Genomic DNA, 14,720 nt, shown 5'->3' with positions numbered 1-14,720 from the left:
ACAGTTTCTGAACATAGGTACTTTGGAACATAATTTTTGATTGTTGACTTATTGAATCATAGAATTGTGGAGTTGGAAATAATTTTAGTGGTTGTAGAGCCTAAACTCTTCATTTTCTAGGAAATGGAAAGTGAGGTTTCTCAAGTTAAGTCATCCATAGTCTGACTGCTACTTAGTGGCAGAGTTGGAACTAAATGCTCAGATGCTTGTCTCCAGATTCCTAGTACAGTGCTCTCTGTGCTACGCACTACTCAGCAGACAAACCAGTGAGTTACCTTCCCAGATCATATATGTAGCCAGCAGGGTTCATTCTTACCCATATGCATTTTTTCCTTTCTTTTTTAAATAACTACTAATCACAATTAATTCATTCCCATACCATGTTTAATGACTATACTTGTGTGTGTCTCCTCTAGCACACGTGGACTCCCTAGAATGGACACCTGCCTGTGAGTGGATTGCTGGACCAGAGGCTGATGTGCCTCTGCAACTTGACGAGCTGCAGCCAAATCACCCTCTGAAGTTTTAACAATTTCCATTCCCGCCAACAGTGTCTGAGTCATCCTTGCCCTGGGAATTGTCAGATTGGCATTGTCAGATTTTTAAAGTTTTGCCAATCTTATGAGTGAGAAATGATGTATTTGTTTTCCTCTTTGTACAACTGTTTTGACAAATGCATAGAGCTGTGCCACTACCAAAATCAAGATACAGAACAGTTCCAGCACCCAGAACTCCCTTCAACTGCTCTTTTGTAGTCAACTCTTTCCGCATCCTTAACCCGTGGCAACTAATGATCTGTTGTCTTTCCCTATGGTTTGTCTTTTCTAGAATATCATATAAATGGAATCCTACAGTATTTGGGCTTTTGAGTCTGGTTTCTTTCATTTAGCAAAATACATTGATTTGAGTGTTCATCCATGTTGTTGACTGTATCAGCAGTTCCTTCTGTTTTTTTGTTTTTTACTTATTTATTTTTTTCCCCCAAAGCCCCAGTACATAGTTGTATGTCATAGCTGCACATCCTTCTAGTTGCTGTACATGGGATGCGGCCTCAGCATGGCCGGAGAAGCGGTGCGTCGGTGCGCGCCCGGGATCCGAACCCGGGACGCCAGCAGCGGAGCGCACACACTTAACCTCTAAGCCACAGGGCCGGTCCCAGTTCCTTCTGTTTTATTGCTGAATGTAGTATCCATTGTGTGACTGTACCACAGTTTATCCATCCACCAGTTGAAGGACATTTGAGTTATTTTCAGTTTTGTCTTTTTTGACTATGAATAAAGCTGCTATAAATCTTTGCAAACAAGTTTTTGTGTGAGCATTAGTCTTCTCCTCTTGGGTAAGCACCTAGAAGTGGAATTGCTGGGTCACACGGTATGTGTATGTTTAACTTTATTTTAAAAACTGTTTGTGGTAGCAAAGTCATGGCCCAGAAAGATGTCCTAATCCCTGGAACCTGGGAATACATTAGTTTACTTGGCAAAGGTGAATTAAATTAGCAGATGGAATTAAGGTTGCTGATCAACTGACTTTAAAATAGGGAGATTATCCTGGATTATCCAGGTGGGCCCAGTGCATCACAAAGGCCCTTAAAAGGAAAGAGAAGCAGGCGAGTAGAAAAAAGATGCAACAAGGGAAGCAGGGCCAGAGAGATGCAGAGATCTTGGTTTTGAGGGTGGAGGAGGGGGGCCATAGGCTAAGGAATGTTGTGGTCTCTAGAAGCTGGAAAAGGCTACGAAATGGATTAACCTTTAGAGTCCCCCCAAAAAAACCTAGCTCTGCCAACATCTTGATTTTAGCCCAAGGAGACCCATGTCAGACTGCTAACCTACAGAACTGTAAAACAATAAATCTGAGTTGTTTTAAGCCATGAAATTTGTGCTAATTTGTTACAGCAGCATAACAAACTCCACTTTAAAACTGTTTTCCAGGGGCCAGCCCTGTTGCTTAGCGGTTAAGTGCGTCCGCTCCACTACTGGCGACCCGGCTTCAGATCCCGGGCGTGCACCGATGCACCGCTTCTCTGGCCATGTCCAACATACAGCAACTATAAAGATGTGCAACTATGACATACAACTATCTACTGGGGCTTTGGGGAAAAAAAAAGGAGGAGGATTGGCATGGATGTTAGCTCAGGGTTGATCTTCCTAAATAAATAAATAGATAGATAGATATAGATAGATAGATAGATAGATAGATAGATAGATAGATAGACTGTTTTCCAAAGAGGCTGAACCACTTTGTGTTCCCACCAGCAATGTAGGAGTGTTCCAGTTACTTTCCATCCTCATTAACACTTGGTATGGTCAACCTCTGTAATTCTAGTCATTCCAATAGGTACGTAGCAGTATCTCAATGTGGTTTTTATGTGCATTTTTCTCACGATTAATGACTTCAAGCATCTTTAGATGTGCTTATTTGCCATCTGTGTATCTTCTTTGGTGAAGTGTCCAAATCTGCTGCCCATTTTAAACTTGGATTTTCTTATTGCTGAGTTTTGAGAGTTCTTTATAGTCCTGTCAGATATGTGATTGGCAAAGGTCTTCTCCCAGTCTGTGGCTTGCCTTCTCCATCCTCTCACCAGTGTCTTTGGAAGGTCTGTGTAACATAACTCAAGAGGTTCCACATGACCTTATTTTCCTTCGTTGAGAAACAGAGTGAGGTTGGAGAGCCTGAGTCCAATCAGACGTTGATCAGACTTGGGGCTGGGTCTCACTTTTAGTAAACCCAGCCCTTCCGCTTTCCCCCTGTTCCTGTTTGCTGTGCTCCCCTCCCCCGCACAGGCGTCTGGTTCTAAGTCTGGTAGATCTCTGTCTCTTCAGGTTTGGGAGCCCATAGAAAATTCAGCTACGCCCTTCAGATAGCTCAGCACAGCTCTGCAGCCTCCTACCTTACATCGCTTCACAATATGGCATATTCCCTGAAGGTCAGACTAGCAGTATGTTGGACTCAGCCCACTTCCACCACTTCTGGAGGTTTCACTTTGTTTTGTGGAAGCTTGTGGCCTAGTTCCCCAGATTCCTGTGTGGCACCAAAACTTAGCACAGGTGCTGTGAGGAAGAGCAGTTGTGTGTCTGAAAGCCCTCAGGTTTCCTCTGCCACACCAGTCCTGCAGAATCACTACAAGTTTGGCTAGTTTCTATGTTCCCTAGCCTAGGCTCTGACTGAGCAAGCCAGATCCTCAGCAGGCACCCAGAATCAGAAAACGCCTGCAGGAGAAAGAAAGATAAAAATCCTTGCTCACATGAAAGACTTTTTCTTTCTGGAATTTTAGTTGGTTGACTCTGAAGTTCTCTCATGCTCTAAAAATATATTTATAATTTATCTGGCTTTGTCCAGTTTTGCAGCAAGAGTGCTTTCCTGTCCTAGTCTACTCTAAAACAGAAGTTCCCTTGTCATTAGTTTTTAACTCCATCAGTTATACATTGTCAATATTATTATTGTTTCGTAAAGTCATGCTTTCAATGATTTATTCAGATGTTTACCCTTTTTTATCCTCACGATCCGAATTACCTCTTAGCATTTCTTCTTCTATCAGTTTTTTTCTTCTTAAAGTACATTCTTTTTTACTTTTTAAGTTTTTTCCTTGAGGAAGATTAGCCCTGGGCTAACTTCTGTGCCAATCTTCCTCTATTTTGTATGTGGGTCACCACCATGGCATGGCTGATGAGTGGTGTAGGTTCACGCCTTGGATCCAAACCCACAAACCCAGGCGTCTGAAGTGGAATGTGCTGAACTTAAACCACTACACCAAGTGGCTGGCCCCCTTAAAGTACATTCTTCAGAAGATCCTTAATGAGTATTTGTTGGTGGTAATACTCTTAGTAAATGTTTGCATAAAAATATCTTTAATTCACCCCAGTTCTTGAGATATGGTTTGATTGGATATACACTGAAAGTTATTTTCTCTCTCTACCTTGAAGATTTAATCCAACTCTCTCTTGTCTTCCATTGTTAAGAAATGTATCATAGGTCTAAATGTAAGTCTCCGTAAGTGTTCTGTTCTTCTGTGGGGCTTTGAATATCTTCTTTTGTATTTAGTGTTCTTTGGTTTCCCTGGATGGATCTGGCTCTAGAATTTTTTTTTTTAATTGTGCTTGAGATGTATTCAGCTGCCTGAATCTAGAGTAGAAGTCTTTTATCAATTCTGTGAATTTCTGTTATTATGTCTGAATATTCCTTTAAATCATATATATATTTATATTATTTAATTCAAATATATATAAACATACACATTCATTATATATTCATTAAATATATATTTATATTATTTAATTCAATATATTATATTATTCAATATAGTGATTTGTATTATTCAAAAAATATACATATATTATTTATATATATAGTTTCCTGTACTTGACCAATCTCAAGGCAGGCTCCTTTGAGCCCTATTCCTGTCTAGGCCTCGATCTTGGCCTATAATAACTACAGCCTCTCAGCACAAATGATTTCAACCCCCTACACACATTATAAGACTTAAACACTGACATAGTTTCTAACAGCTCAAATCCACATCCCTAGGATGACCCCTGCCCCCTTAAAGTGCCTGCCTGAGAAAGCTCAAGGCAGCCAAAAGAATTGACTGTTCTGGCCAACACTCGATCCTTGGCCCCAGACATCCCTTTCTTAGAGCATTTACCCAAAAGTGCTTACAACTGTGAATCTTTCCTCTGTCCTTTTGAGTTCTATGTGTGTCTCCTATAACTCAGGAGTGCATTTCTCAAGGTCCTGAGAGCCATTCCTTGAGATGAGGACAGGGTGTCTGTCTCCCAGACTCTGTGAGAGGAGAGAAGTGAAACCTGGATCATTTCCAACTAGTAGACATAACTGGCCAGATCACACTGCACTGACCAACACTCTGCAACTTTTCCCTCCCTGACTCTACTGAGCCCCTGCTCACCCCTCTGTCTGCTCCTTCATTCTCCCTTCCAAATGCCCAGTCATCTCTGTACAAATCAAATTGAGTTCAGTTCACCCTATTCCCTCTTCCCTATTGCAGTGGTATATGCCTGATTAAAATCTGTCCTGACCACTTTAACTAGAGCGTGGCTTTGTGTATACTCTACATTTAACACACATACAGATAATCTCATGCATATGCATAGATGTGCGTATACCAACTTAACCATGGGCCCTCCAGGACCAGTTCAACTGACCCCATCTTATCAACAGAGTAGTTAAGAGTTTTTTTTCTGGAACCGAGGCCCCTTGTCCAGTTCAGACTAGTTGAGACCACCAACTCATCAACTGGGAGTTCACAAATGCTTTATATGTGATCTTTTTGACATCAAGGAGCTAAAAACTCCAATCTCCGTTCATGGTAACACTGCCAATTTGTGAACACACATCTGATGAAGAGCCATGCAGCTTGACTTTGCTTGCACAGATCATCAGTTACCTCACTTCTCCTTACTTCCAATCATGTACTTCCACACTTCAGACTACCCTTCCCTTCATCCCATAAATTGTGCCCCAAGACCTGGATCAGGGAGACAGATCTGAGACAGACACATGCCCCCTGTCTCCTTGCAGATCAATCTCACAAAATATAGCTACACTTCATTTCCCAAAAGCTAATGCCAGAATAATTGGCTTTTTTAATGTGCATTGGGCAAGAGAACCCCAATATTGTGCCGTAACACCAATACATATATATATGCACTTACTGGTTGTTTTATCTTTTTTATTTTCTTTGCTGAAGAGGATTCACCCTGAGTTAACATCTGTTGCCAATCTTCTTATTTTGCTGAGGAAGATTCACCCTGAGCTAACATCTGTGTCAGCCTTCCTCTATTTTGTATGTGGGTGGCCACCACAGCCTGGCCACTGATGAGTGGTGTAGGTCCACTTGCAGGAAATGCACCTGGACCACTGAAGTGGAGTTCTTTGAACTTAATCATCAGGCCATGGGACCGGCACATCTCTAATTGTTTTGAAGATGTTACTAGATATGCAGTTGAAGTTTCACTATGATCTCTGGATTTCCCTGCTGCTCCTTTAGTCCCTCACTTCACTGTATGTGTTTCTTGCTCCATCTTTCATGCTAGAGGAATTGCTCAAATATCAACTGGTCCTTGACTACCTGTTCATATTTCTGTGATGGGAAGAAAACAGCTGAGTAGGATCTCTGTGGGCCTGATGGGGCCTGTGAATGTCTGGACTCAATGTTTCTTCAGGGATGTTGAGTGTTGAACTAGTAACAGGCAAACAATGTTGGTGCCCACACTGATCTCTAACAACATACTTATTCCACACATTCCCACAATGACAGACATCCTCTGAACACGTGGAAATGCTGACAACGCACACCCACACCCACATACATACTATTTGCAAATGACCATCCGCATTCAGACTGTAAACTACACACGATAATGCACACTGATACTCAGAACATACACACAAACTCACACACACATACAGACTACTCACTGTCTCAGAGCCCACAGTGACTTGAACTCTCTAAACACACACATGTCAACAAAACACACCTTCACATAGATGCCATAATAGCCATGCACCCTGTGGTCATACAGAATTGCTGAACACACACACATCCACACAACAAGGAATGTGGTCATGCACGTGTGGGCTTGATCAGGAGGTTTTTCACACCTCAGCATCAACATGGACACCCCGGGGCGAGAGGGAAAGGCAGAGGGCACAGGGACAAAATGTGGGGAGCAGTCAGGAGGCACTTGCAGGGCCAGCCCCGTGGCTTAGCGGTTAAGTGTGCACGCTCCTCTGCTGGCAGCCCGGGTTCGCATACCCGGCGCGCAACGACGCACTGCTTCTCCGGCCACGTCCCACATACAATAACTAGAAGGATGTGCAGCTATGACATACAACTATCTACTGGGGCTTTGGGGGAAAAAATAAATAAATAAAATTAAAAAAACAAAAAGAAGGCACTTGCATAAAGCAAATATGATACCTGCAAGGCTGGTTGCTAAGTGACATATGACTCAAGGGTATAAGGAGCCAAGAGGATCTGAAATGGTACAAAGAAGGTGACTGTAGATAGTTGTATGTCATAGTTGCACATCTTTCTAGTTGCTGTATGTGGGACGAGGCCTCAGCATGGCCGGAGAAGTGGTGTGTCGGTGCATGCCCAGGATCCGAACCTGGGCCGCCAGTGGTGGAATGTGCACACTTAACCGCTAAACCCAGGGGCCGGCCCCGACCAGGAGCTTTCAAAGGGTTACAATGCGGCATTTTGAACCTCATCCCTTGGGGACACCCTGTAAGACAAAGCCCAGATGAATCGCTTGGCACTTGTGAGTTATCCTCTCCTTTCTGATGGCTGCGAGTGTCACCCAGACACACAGTCTGGACTCTGCCAGGGAGACCTTCTCAGGACAGCCAGAAGCTGAGGATGAGTCCTGGTTCCCAACATACCAGGCCCTTCCTGACACGGGACAGCCATGCAACAAAGAACAGAAAAATGCAGATCTAGAAGTAGATATCTTATTTGAGAACATAGACATAAAAGCGCTTTTGAAACAGTATTTTGGAATCTATTGACTATTACACAAAAGGATTATCCACTTTAAGTAGGTTTTACTGTGACTCTGAGGGCAAAACTTGAATCATCCCATGACATTGATAACTCCCTGCTGACTTTAAAGTACAAATAAATAATGTGCATAGTAAAGGAAAAGGAGAGAACAGCATGAAAAAGGAAGATCTCCCTTCTCTCCTCACCTGAAACCCAACCTTTCACCTCAGAAAGAAACCGCTATCTATATTTTCTATGTCATGCAGCGGAGTTCAATGAAAGAAAAGTATTGGTATATTTTAAAGTTTCAAGAGCTCAAAGCAAGGAAACATTAGGGACGCTGCCAAGAGACCTCACTGAGGTGCCTGCTCCATTTCATCTGCTCTCTGGACGTCATTCTTGGCCCCTCACTTTCTCTGCCTCGCTAGCAAGTGTGTCCACCATCAGTGCTATCACCAGTCTCTCTCCTGTGCTCCTCACTGCCCTTTCCTCCTTCCTGATACCTTCCTCAGTCACCAGAAATTGTTGGCAGTGGAGCTGTGGAATGCCCAGATCAGCTCCTGGAATCATCTCTGCCAAATCTGAAGACCGGCAGGAGTGGGCATGGGACCTGGAGTGCAGACCATCTGTGAGCACACCTGGCAGGGATTCACCTGTGTGACTAGGTGCAAGTTTTTGCAACGCTTTGGCAAGATCGAAAGGACTTACTAGTTGTCCTGCACTGCTGCAGGCCTGGAGTCCTTGCGGTCTCTTGGACCAGCAGGCTTTGTGGGGCTGGTCCAAGGTGTCCTCCCAGAGACATGTCATTGCCAGGATGGGATGGGATTCTAGTAACCGGCCTCTTGAATATGTCACTAGACATCCTCATAGGGATGGAGATGTTTAAACCAGGCTTTGGTTTGGACTGGTTCCCACAGTTATGCTGCTTCCTCTGTGAAGACGTGGCTATCATCCTTCTTTTCCTCTTACCCTACAAAAATAAATCATGAAATTGGGTCAAATGATAAAGGAAGCCTGCCTTTTTAGGACAATTATCCTGGCTGTTTTGTACTTCCACCCTCCCTCTATCCTCTGGGGATAGATCTGACCTGTGTCCCGGGATGTCATCAGGCAGATTTGCATCAAGAACAGAAAGCTCAAGGTCAAAACTCAAGGCTACGCCAGATCATTTCTCCCCCTCCATCCTGTCAACACCCCATCCTTGTTTGAGTGTGATTCTATTCTCTTCTTGTCCTTGTCACTCTCAACCGCACAAGTCCTGGCACTCCCTCTCAGGACAGTCGGTCCCCAGTCCTTTACTAAATGCCAAATCCTACCATTTCTGTGTTTTCTGACTACTCATTTGCTTAATCTATTGACCACTCGGTGTTCATAGAAGTTAAATCAATAGTGACATTATCAACCACCGTCTGATAGCGACTTACTCCCATATCCCGGATCTTCACATAATCCAAATGGTTATGTTCAAAAGTAAATAATTCAGAAAACATATTCACCCACCACAATTTCCTGATCTCTAATATTTTTATTCAAACACTCATGCAGTAGATATCTGTCCCTCAAGATCAGAAGTAATGCCAGATCACCAATCCTCACCTTAATTTCCTCCTACACCTACCAATCCTGGATTCCATGGACTATGATCTCAATAATTTCCTTGGAATAATAAAAAATTCCTTACCACTAATTTATGTTGTAAACCTCTAAACCCAGAAGATCCTGATCATCTGCCATGTCGCAGCTACTGCTGGTCTTATAACAAGCTGAAGAAAAAGCACAAAACATGATCTTTTGGTACCACTGTAAATACAAAACCATCTGTATTAACTGGGAAGCACCCATAATGCCTGGAAATTTTGTTCTCTTTTTTGTGTTGGCTCAATAGCAAAAAGACAAATCAATTTAAAAAATGGACAAGGGACCAGAATAGACTTTTTCCAATGAAGACATACAAGTGGCCAAGAGGTATATGAAAAGGTGTTTGGCATCACTAATCATCAGGGAACGCAAATCAAAACCACAATGAGATATCACTTCACACCTGTTAAGATGGTGATTATCCAAATAACTAAAGATGACAAATGTTGGTGAGGATGTGGAGAAAAGGAACACTTGTGGGAATGTAAACTAGTACAGCCATTATGGAAAACAGTATGGAGGTTCCTCCAAAAATTAAAACTAGCATGTGATCCAGCAATCCCACTTCTCGTATATACCCACAGGAATTGAAATCAGGGTCTCGAAGAGATACCTGCACTCTAATGTTCATTGCAGCTAATTCACAATAACCGAGATAAGGAACTAACCTAAATGTCACTGATGGATGAAGCATAAAGAAATGGAATATTAGTCAACCTTGAAAAAAGAAGGAATTCTTGCCATTTATGACAACATGGATGGACCTAGAAGACATTATGCTAACGGAAATAAGGCAGACAGAGAAAGGCAAATACTCATTTATATATGGAATCTTAAATAGTGAAACTCATACAAGCAGAGGTTAGAATGGTGGTTGCCAGGGGCTGGGGGATGGAGAAATGGGGAGCTGATGGTCAAAGGATACAAAGTTTCAGTTATCAAGATAAATAAGTTCTGGAGATCTAGGATACGGCATAGTGCCTACAGCTAACAAGACTGTATTGCACACATCACATTTGCTAATAGAGTAGATATTATGTTAAGAGTTCTTACCACAGAATAATAGTAATAAAGGAGGTGAGAGAAAACTTTGGGAGGTGATGGATATGTTTGTGGCCTTGATGGTGGTGACAGTCTCAAGCGTGTATACTTATGTCCAAATTCATCAAGCTGTATATGGAAAAGTATGACAACATCCTTGATTCTTCTGCACCTTGAAATACTCCATGTCCTCATCACAAGAGAAAAAAAATTGTAACTGTGTATGGGGACAGATGTTAACTGGACTTACTATGGTGATCATTTCAACATATATACAAACATTGAATCATCATGTTGTACCCCTGAAACTAATATAATGTTGTATGTCAACTTTACCTCAATAAAAAAAACACAACAGACAAAACCATTTGAATATTGTAAATGAGTTCAGTGAATCCCTGAAAATGCCCCATTCCCATATGAGAGTTACAGGAAGCAGAGAGGATGAAGTAAGATGGAAGAAAGTTGTACAAAACAGTAGTCAAATTAAAATCATTTAAGTTGCTATCAGCTCCTTGTGGCAGAGTTCTGTGAGCACTGATCTTTCACATTTTTCCTGGAAAAGCATACTTTCAGATCCAACCCATAACAGTTTCATCGTTGGCTCTAATGAGAAAATTTCAACTTAATAAATAAAACCAAATCACCCCTTATGTATGAATAAAGTTAGTGAACTTTACAGAGAAAAGAGCCTATTTGCACAATCTCAATAAAGGAAACAGAAGAACTGAATGATGATCGAGTCTCATTCAAGCTTATCTTTGAAAGCCAGTAAGACCAGGTTATCTTTTCAAGGATGCGTGTAGAGCTGTCAGCCTTGGAAGATAGAAATAGTGGCCTCCTCTGGAGCAAAGGGCAGGCTTGCTTACTGCCCAGTATAATAAAACTAACACCCCCCCCGGGGCAAAGTTCAGCAGACTTCCTGCCTGTTATAAAAGATTTGAGTTCCTTCAGCTCTGAGTTCTTGCAACCCTCTGCACGTCACCTCGCCCACTGTGTATCACCCTGTAGGAAGTGAGATTTAGTGAACTGGTGCAAATGCTGATACTCTGACCACTGCCATTGCTGTGTCATTAAGTCCTCTGTCTCTGACCCATGGGTCTCATGTCTTTTGCCAGCATCTATAAGACCATGGTAGGCTAACTTATTGGTTTGCAGGTAAGGGAAAATATCAGGCCTTTACAGCTCCTGAGAAGCCCTTAAAGTAACTAGTAGTCTTAGGAACAGAGAACTATCCAGAACTTATGCATGGGTGGTCTTCATAGAAGACTTCATAAGTCTCTGAAACTTCAGTAAGTCTCTCTGACCTCTTTTATTTCGACCCCAAGTAGAAGGAAAGGCACCAAGCTATTACAGACCTAGGGCTTGTGCAAGCCACCTGGAGACCTAGTGACCAGAAACTTCCCATGGGGAGCAAAGACAGATGGGCATATTTCCAAAATGGACCCATGTGCCTGTCATCCACCAGATAGTACATTATCTTAATTTATGATGATTTGATTCATTAAAATCTTGTGATGGGCCAAAGATACACTTCTAAGAGGAGTGAGGCACATGGCAATTGTAAGCAGATTAACACATTTGGTGAATATCAAACTCTGAAGTAAACTTAGTGTTCTAATCAATTAAATGGTACCACAAATTTAATTAGGTCAATTAAATGATATTTAATGGTATGCCTGATTATTACTCTGCAATAATGAACAAGCAGCTCATATAAATAACTATAATTGGTCTTTAAAATATGATAGTCAAGACTGTTTGAGATAAGCTGGAGAGAAGGAAGGGGAGAAATAGATAAAAGTTAGCTGCTCTGAAGCCACTCTCAAGACCCCTGGATCTACATGTAACCCAGGAGATCGAGGCAGATGGCTGTGTGCCTAGATCCTCCTGCACTGTGCTTCTCAGGGATGTCACGGGGCTGAAGCAGCTTCCTGAATCGTGTTTACACGTCCATGTGTACAATACCCCTGACCATGGGGGTGAACCACCATTCAATCATCACTTACACCCCTCTAATTAACAATTAGATTTCAGAATCATTGTATCACTACATGATAATTTATTCTTCAAACCTGTAGGATGCCGAGCTAAAAGAAAATCAAATTTCAATGGCTTCTTTTCTTTGAAGGACCAAGATGTTCTTTCACACTTGGAATCCGGATTAGAGGATAAATCCATCAAATCAATGGAAACAACTTAAGAAATGGACAGAGGGATATTTCATTCATATGTACACAGTTTGCACTGTGGCAAAAATAGAGTTATATTTTAAAAAATTAGAATTTTTTGAAATTTTATTGATATTAAAGACTTTGTTCTGCTTATACTCTCTTTGGTTTACCAAATCAAACTCACTCTTTAACAGGCATTTCTAGCATTGAGTGCTAATAACAGCAGCTTTTTAAAATTCTTAAATTTCCCAGGTCAAAGACCAAGGGCAGAGGTCGTCGAGAGGTCAAGTCTAATCTACCTATGGATGTGGCAGCCTTAACTATGGATGTTCAAGCCAGACATTGCCAGCAGAGCCACATCTCATCACCCACAGGTGAGTTTTTACTAGTAATCACAGAGACTTGAGGATATAAAAGGAAATTCTTTATTAAGAACCAAAGTTATAGATTCCTATCTTGGGTTCATTACTTTGAATTTTTGACCCAAATCATATATATCGATTAGACCATGTTCAATTCTATGATCTTTAGAAGATGCAGCCTACAGCTGAAGAGAAACAGATACAACACCAATATCTTATCCTCTCTGAAGCCCAACTGAGAGCCCCTGGAGTCAGAAGTTTTTAAGACAAGAAAAAGTCATCCTTCTTCAGAACAGAGAGAGTAGAGGTTAGTCAAACATTCAACTTTAAATTGTTAACATGACTTGTTAGGATGTGATGGAGCAAGCAGAATATCTTCTAAGTTTCATGATTTTTCTCCAGAATACTGAGATGGATGACTTTGAAGGCCAGTTTCCCCATAAATGTCTTTATTCAGTGAAAAAATTAATTTCCCTATAAATTAATTCCCATAAAAATGTTGAAAATATCATAGTCTCTGACTAAAAGGAAACAAAACAAATTGAGCAGTTGAATAGCAGTGTAATAAATTCCATACAAGGATCTTACTGCAGCATGATGTATAATAGTGAAACTGGATATAATCCCAACTCTATCTAAGAAGAGATAAACAGATCATGGTATTCCTGTTCTTTGGAGTACCTCTAAAACATCTAAAAAGCTAAGTTAGAGTGACGTGCACGGATAAGGAGAGACGTCTATGATATATGGTTTGAGAAACAGCAAATTGCAAAACGATGTAGTTATGTAATTTATGTTAAAAAAAACTTTGTGTATTTATAAATTCATAGGAAATGTCCAGAAGAATAAGCTGCAACCTCTTAACAATAGTTCCTTCTGACTAGATGAGTGAGTTTGCAGGGAAGGGGATGGAAGGGGAAGGTTTCACTTTACTCTACATAGATCTGTGTAATTTGACTTTTTTTACAGTATGTATTTCTTTCATAATTAGAAAAATGAGTGATGTGACCGTTTGGTGCAGGACAACAATATTATGTTCACCAGTCTCTGTACTGTATGTTACTGCACAGCACGGACTGTAGGAGAAAGCCCAGAGGAGCAATGAAGACAAAGAAGACAGAACACCTGCAAAAAGTCAGTGGAGTATTTCTACATAACAAACCTTCCAGGTGAATGACGGTCAGTATCTTCCACTACTCCAGCTCTCGCAATGAACCTAGAACCTGCCCAGGGTAAGCCTGAGGACCACGCCCCGCTAGTCCACTCCCCGCCCAGAGCCTGTTTGTGCAGGGTGACTTCCATCAAGCAGACAATGGACTCAGGATGGGGCGTGTGCCTTTGGAGAGGCTGGCAGAGAGGCGCAAAGTGGAACACCAGCCAAGTGCACACACCTGAGAGGCAGAGTTCCAGGTGGAGACTCAAAATGTACCAAGAAACTGTGTGAAGTGAAGGAAGCTACTCGACCTCTCTGAACCTCAGTGTCCTCCCCTGTAAAATGGGTGTCACAGGCCTACTTCACAGAGCTGTTGGGAAAGATACATAAAAGTGCCTGTGACAGCCAGTGTCCACATTATTAACAAAGTCGTATCCGACTTCAGAATAATCGATGAAAAGAATAATGTTGATGAGACCAAAGATGAGATACCCAGCTTCGTAAGCAGCCCCAGCAGCATGAGAATGAGAGGACCTCTGAGTAAGCAGGGTTCTTCACAGCTCCACTGGAGAGGACGAACACGGGCTACAACAGTATAAGTGGGTGTTGTGTAGTGACTCATTTAGAGATCGTGGGTCCCTAAAGACACTGTCAAATACAGTTACACACAGTGGCTCCTAGGAAACAACTACAAAGCAATCAATGCAAGAGACAGGAATGGGAAGGGGGTGAGCAGAGGAGGGTCAGAGGCACAAAATATGATGGAAGACACTGAACCACTACTAGCGTCCAGCTCTTATCAACTGCTGTGGTTGCACAAGGAGATCAAACGTCTGAGACAGCCATTGTGGGGA

The 14,720-nt window shown here is 41.9% G+C and overlaps 1 long non-coding RNA gene and 1 pseudogene across 2 annotated transcripts in view; one reads left to right on the top strand and one right to left on the bottom strand.

The window, feature by feature from the left end:
- The window catches only part of LOC147911262 (uncharacterized), a 73,422-nt gene extending 58,811 nt beyond the window's left edge, over nucleotides 1-14,611 (top strand). The window contains exons 2-4 of the long non-coding RNA XR_015551341.1: nucleotides 12,604-12,725; nucleotides 12,883-13,020; nucleotides 13,705-14,611. This is a non-coding gene — a long non-coding RNA (uncharacterized LOC147911262). The remainder of the gene's footprint in view (nucleotides 1-12,603; nucleotides 12,726-12,882; nucleotides 13,021-13,704) is intronic.
- LOC147911260 (methyl-CpG-binding domain protein 3-like 1) overlaps nucleotides 4,297-14,720 on the bottom strand; it is a 49,871-nt pseudogene continuing 39,447 nt past the window's right edge. Inside the window, exons 2-3 of the transcript XR_015551320.1 lie at nucleotides 9,180-9,261; nucleotides 4,297-8,468 (exon numbers count right to left, since the gene is read on the bottom strand). The product of XR_015551320.1 is annotated as a methyl-CpG-binding domain protein 3-like 1 (transcript). The remainder of the gene's footprint in view (nucleotides 8,469-9,179; nucleotides 9,262-14,720) is intronic.

This window comes from Ceratotherium simum, unplaced genomic scaffold (assembly GCF_057802395.1).
Source record: "Ceratotherium simum simum isolate JZ-2026a unplaced genomic scaffold, ASM5780239v1 HiC_scaffold_44, whole genome shotgun sequence".
Classification (NCBI taxonomy): Eukaryota; Metazoa; Chordata; class Mammalia; order Perissodactyla; family Rhinocerotidae; genus Ceratotherium; species Ceratotherium simum.
Note: the sequence above shows the minus strand (reverse complement) of the source record. Positions and strands in the feature narration are given on the sequence as shown.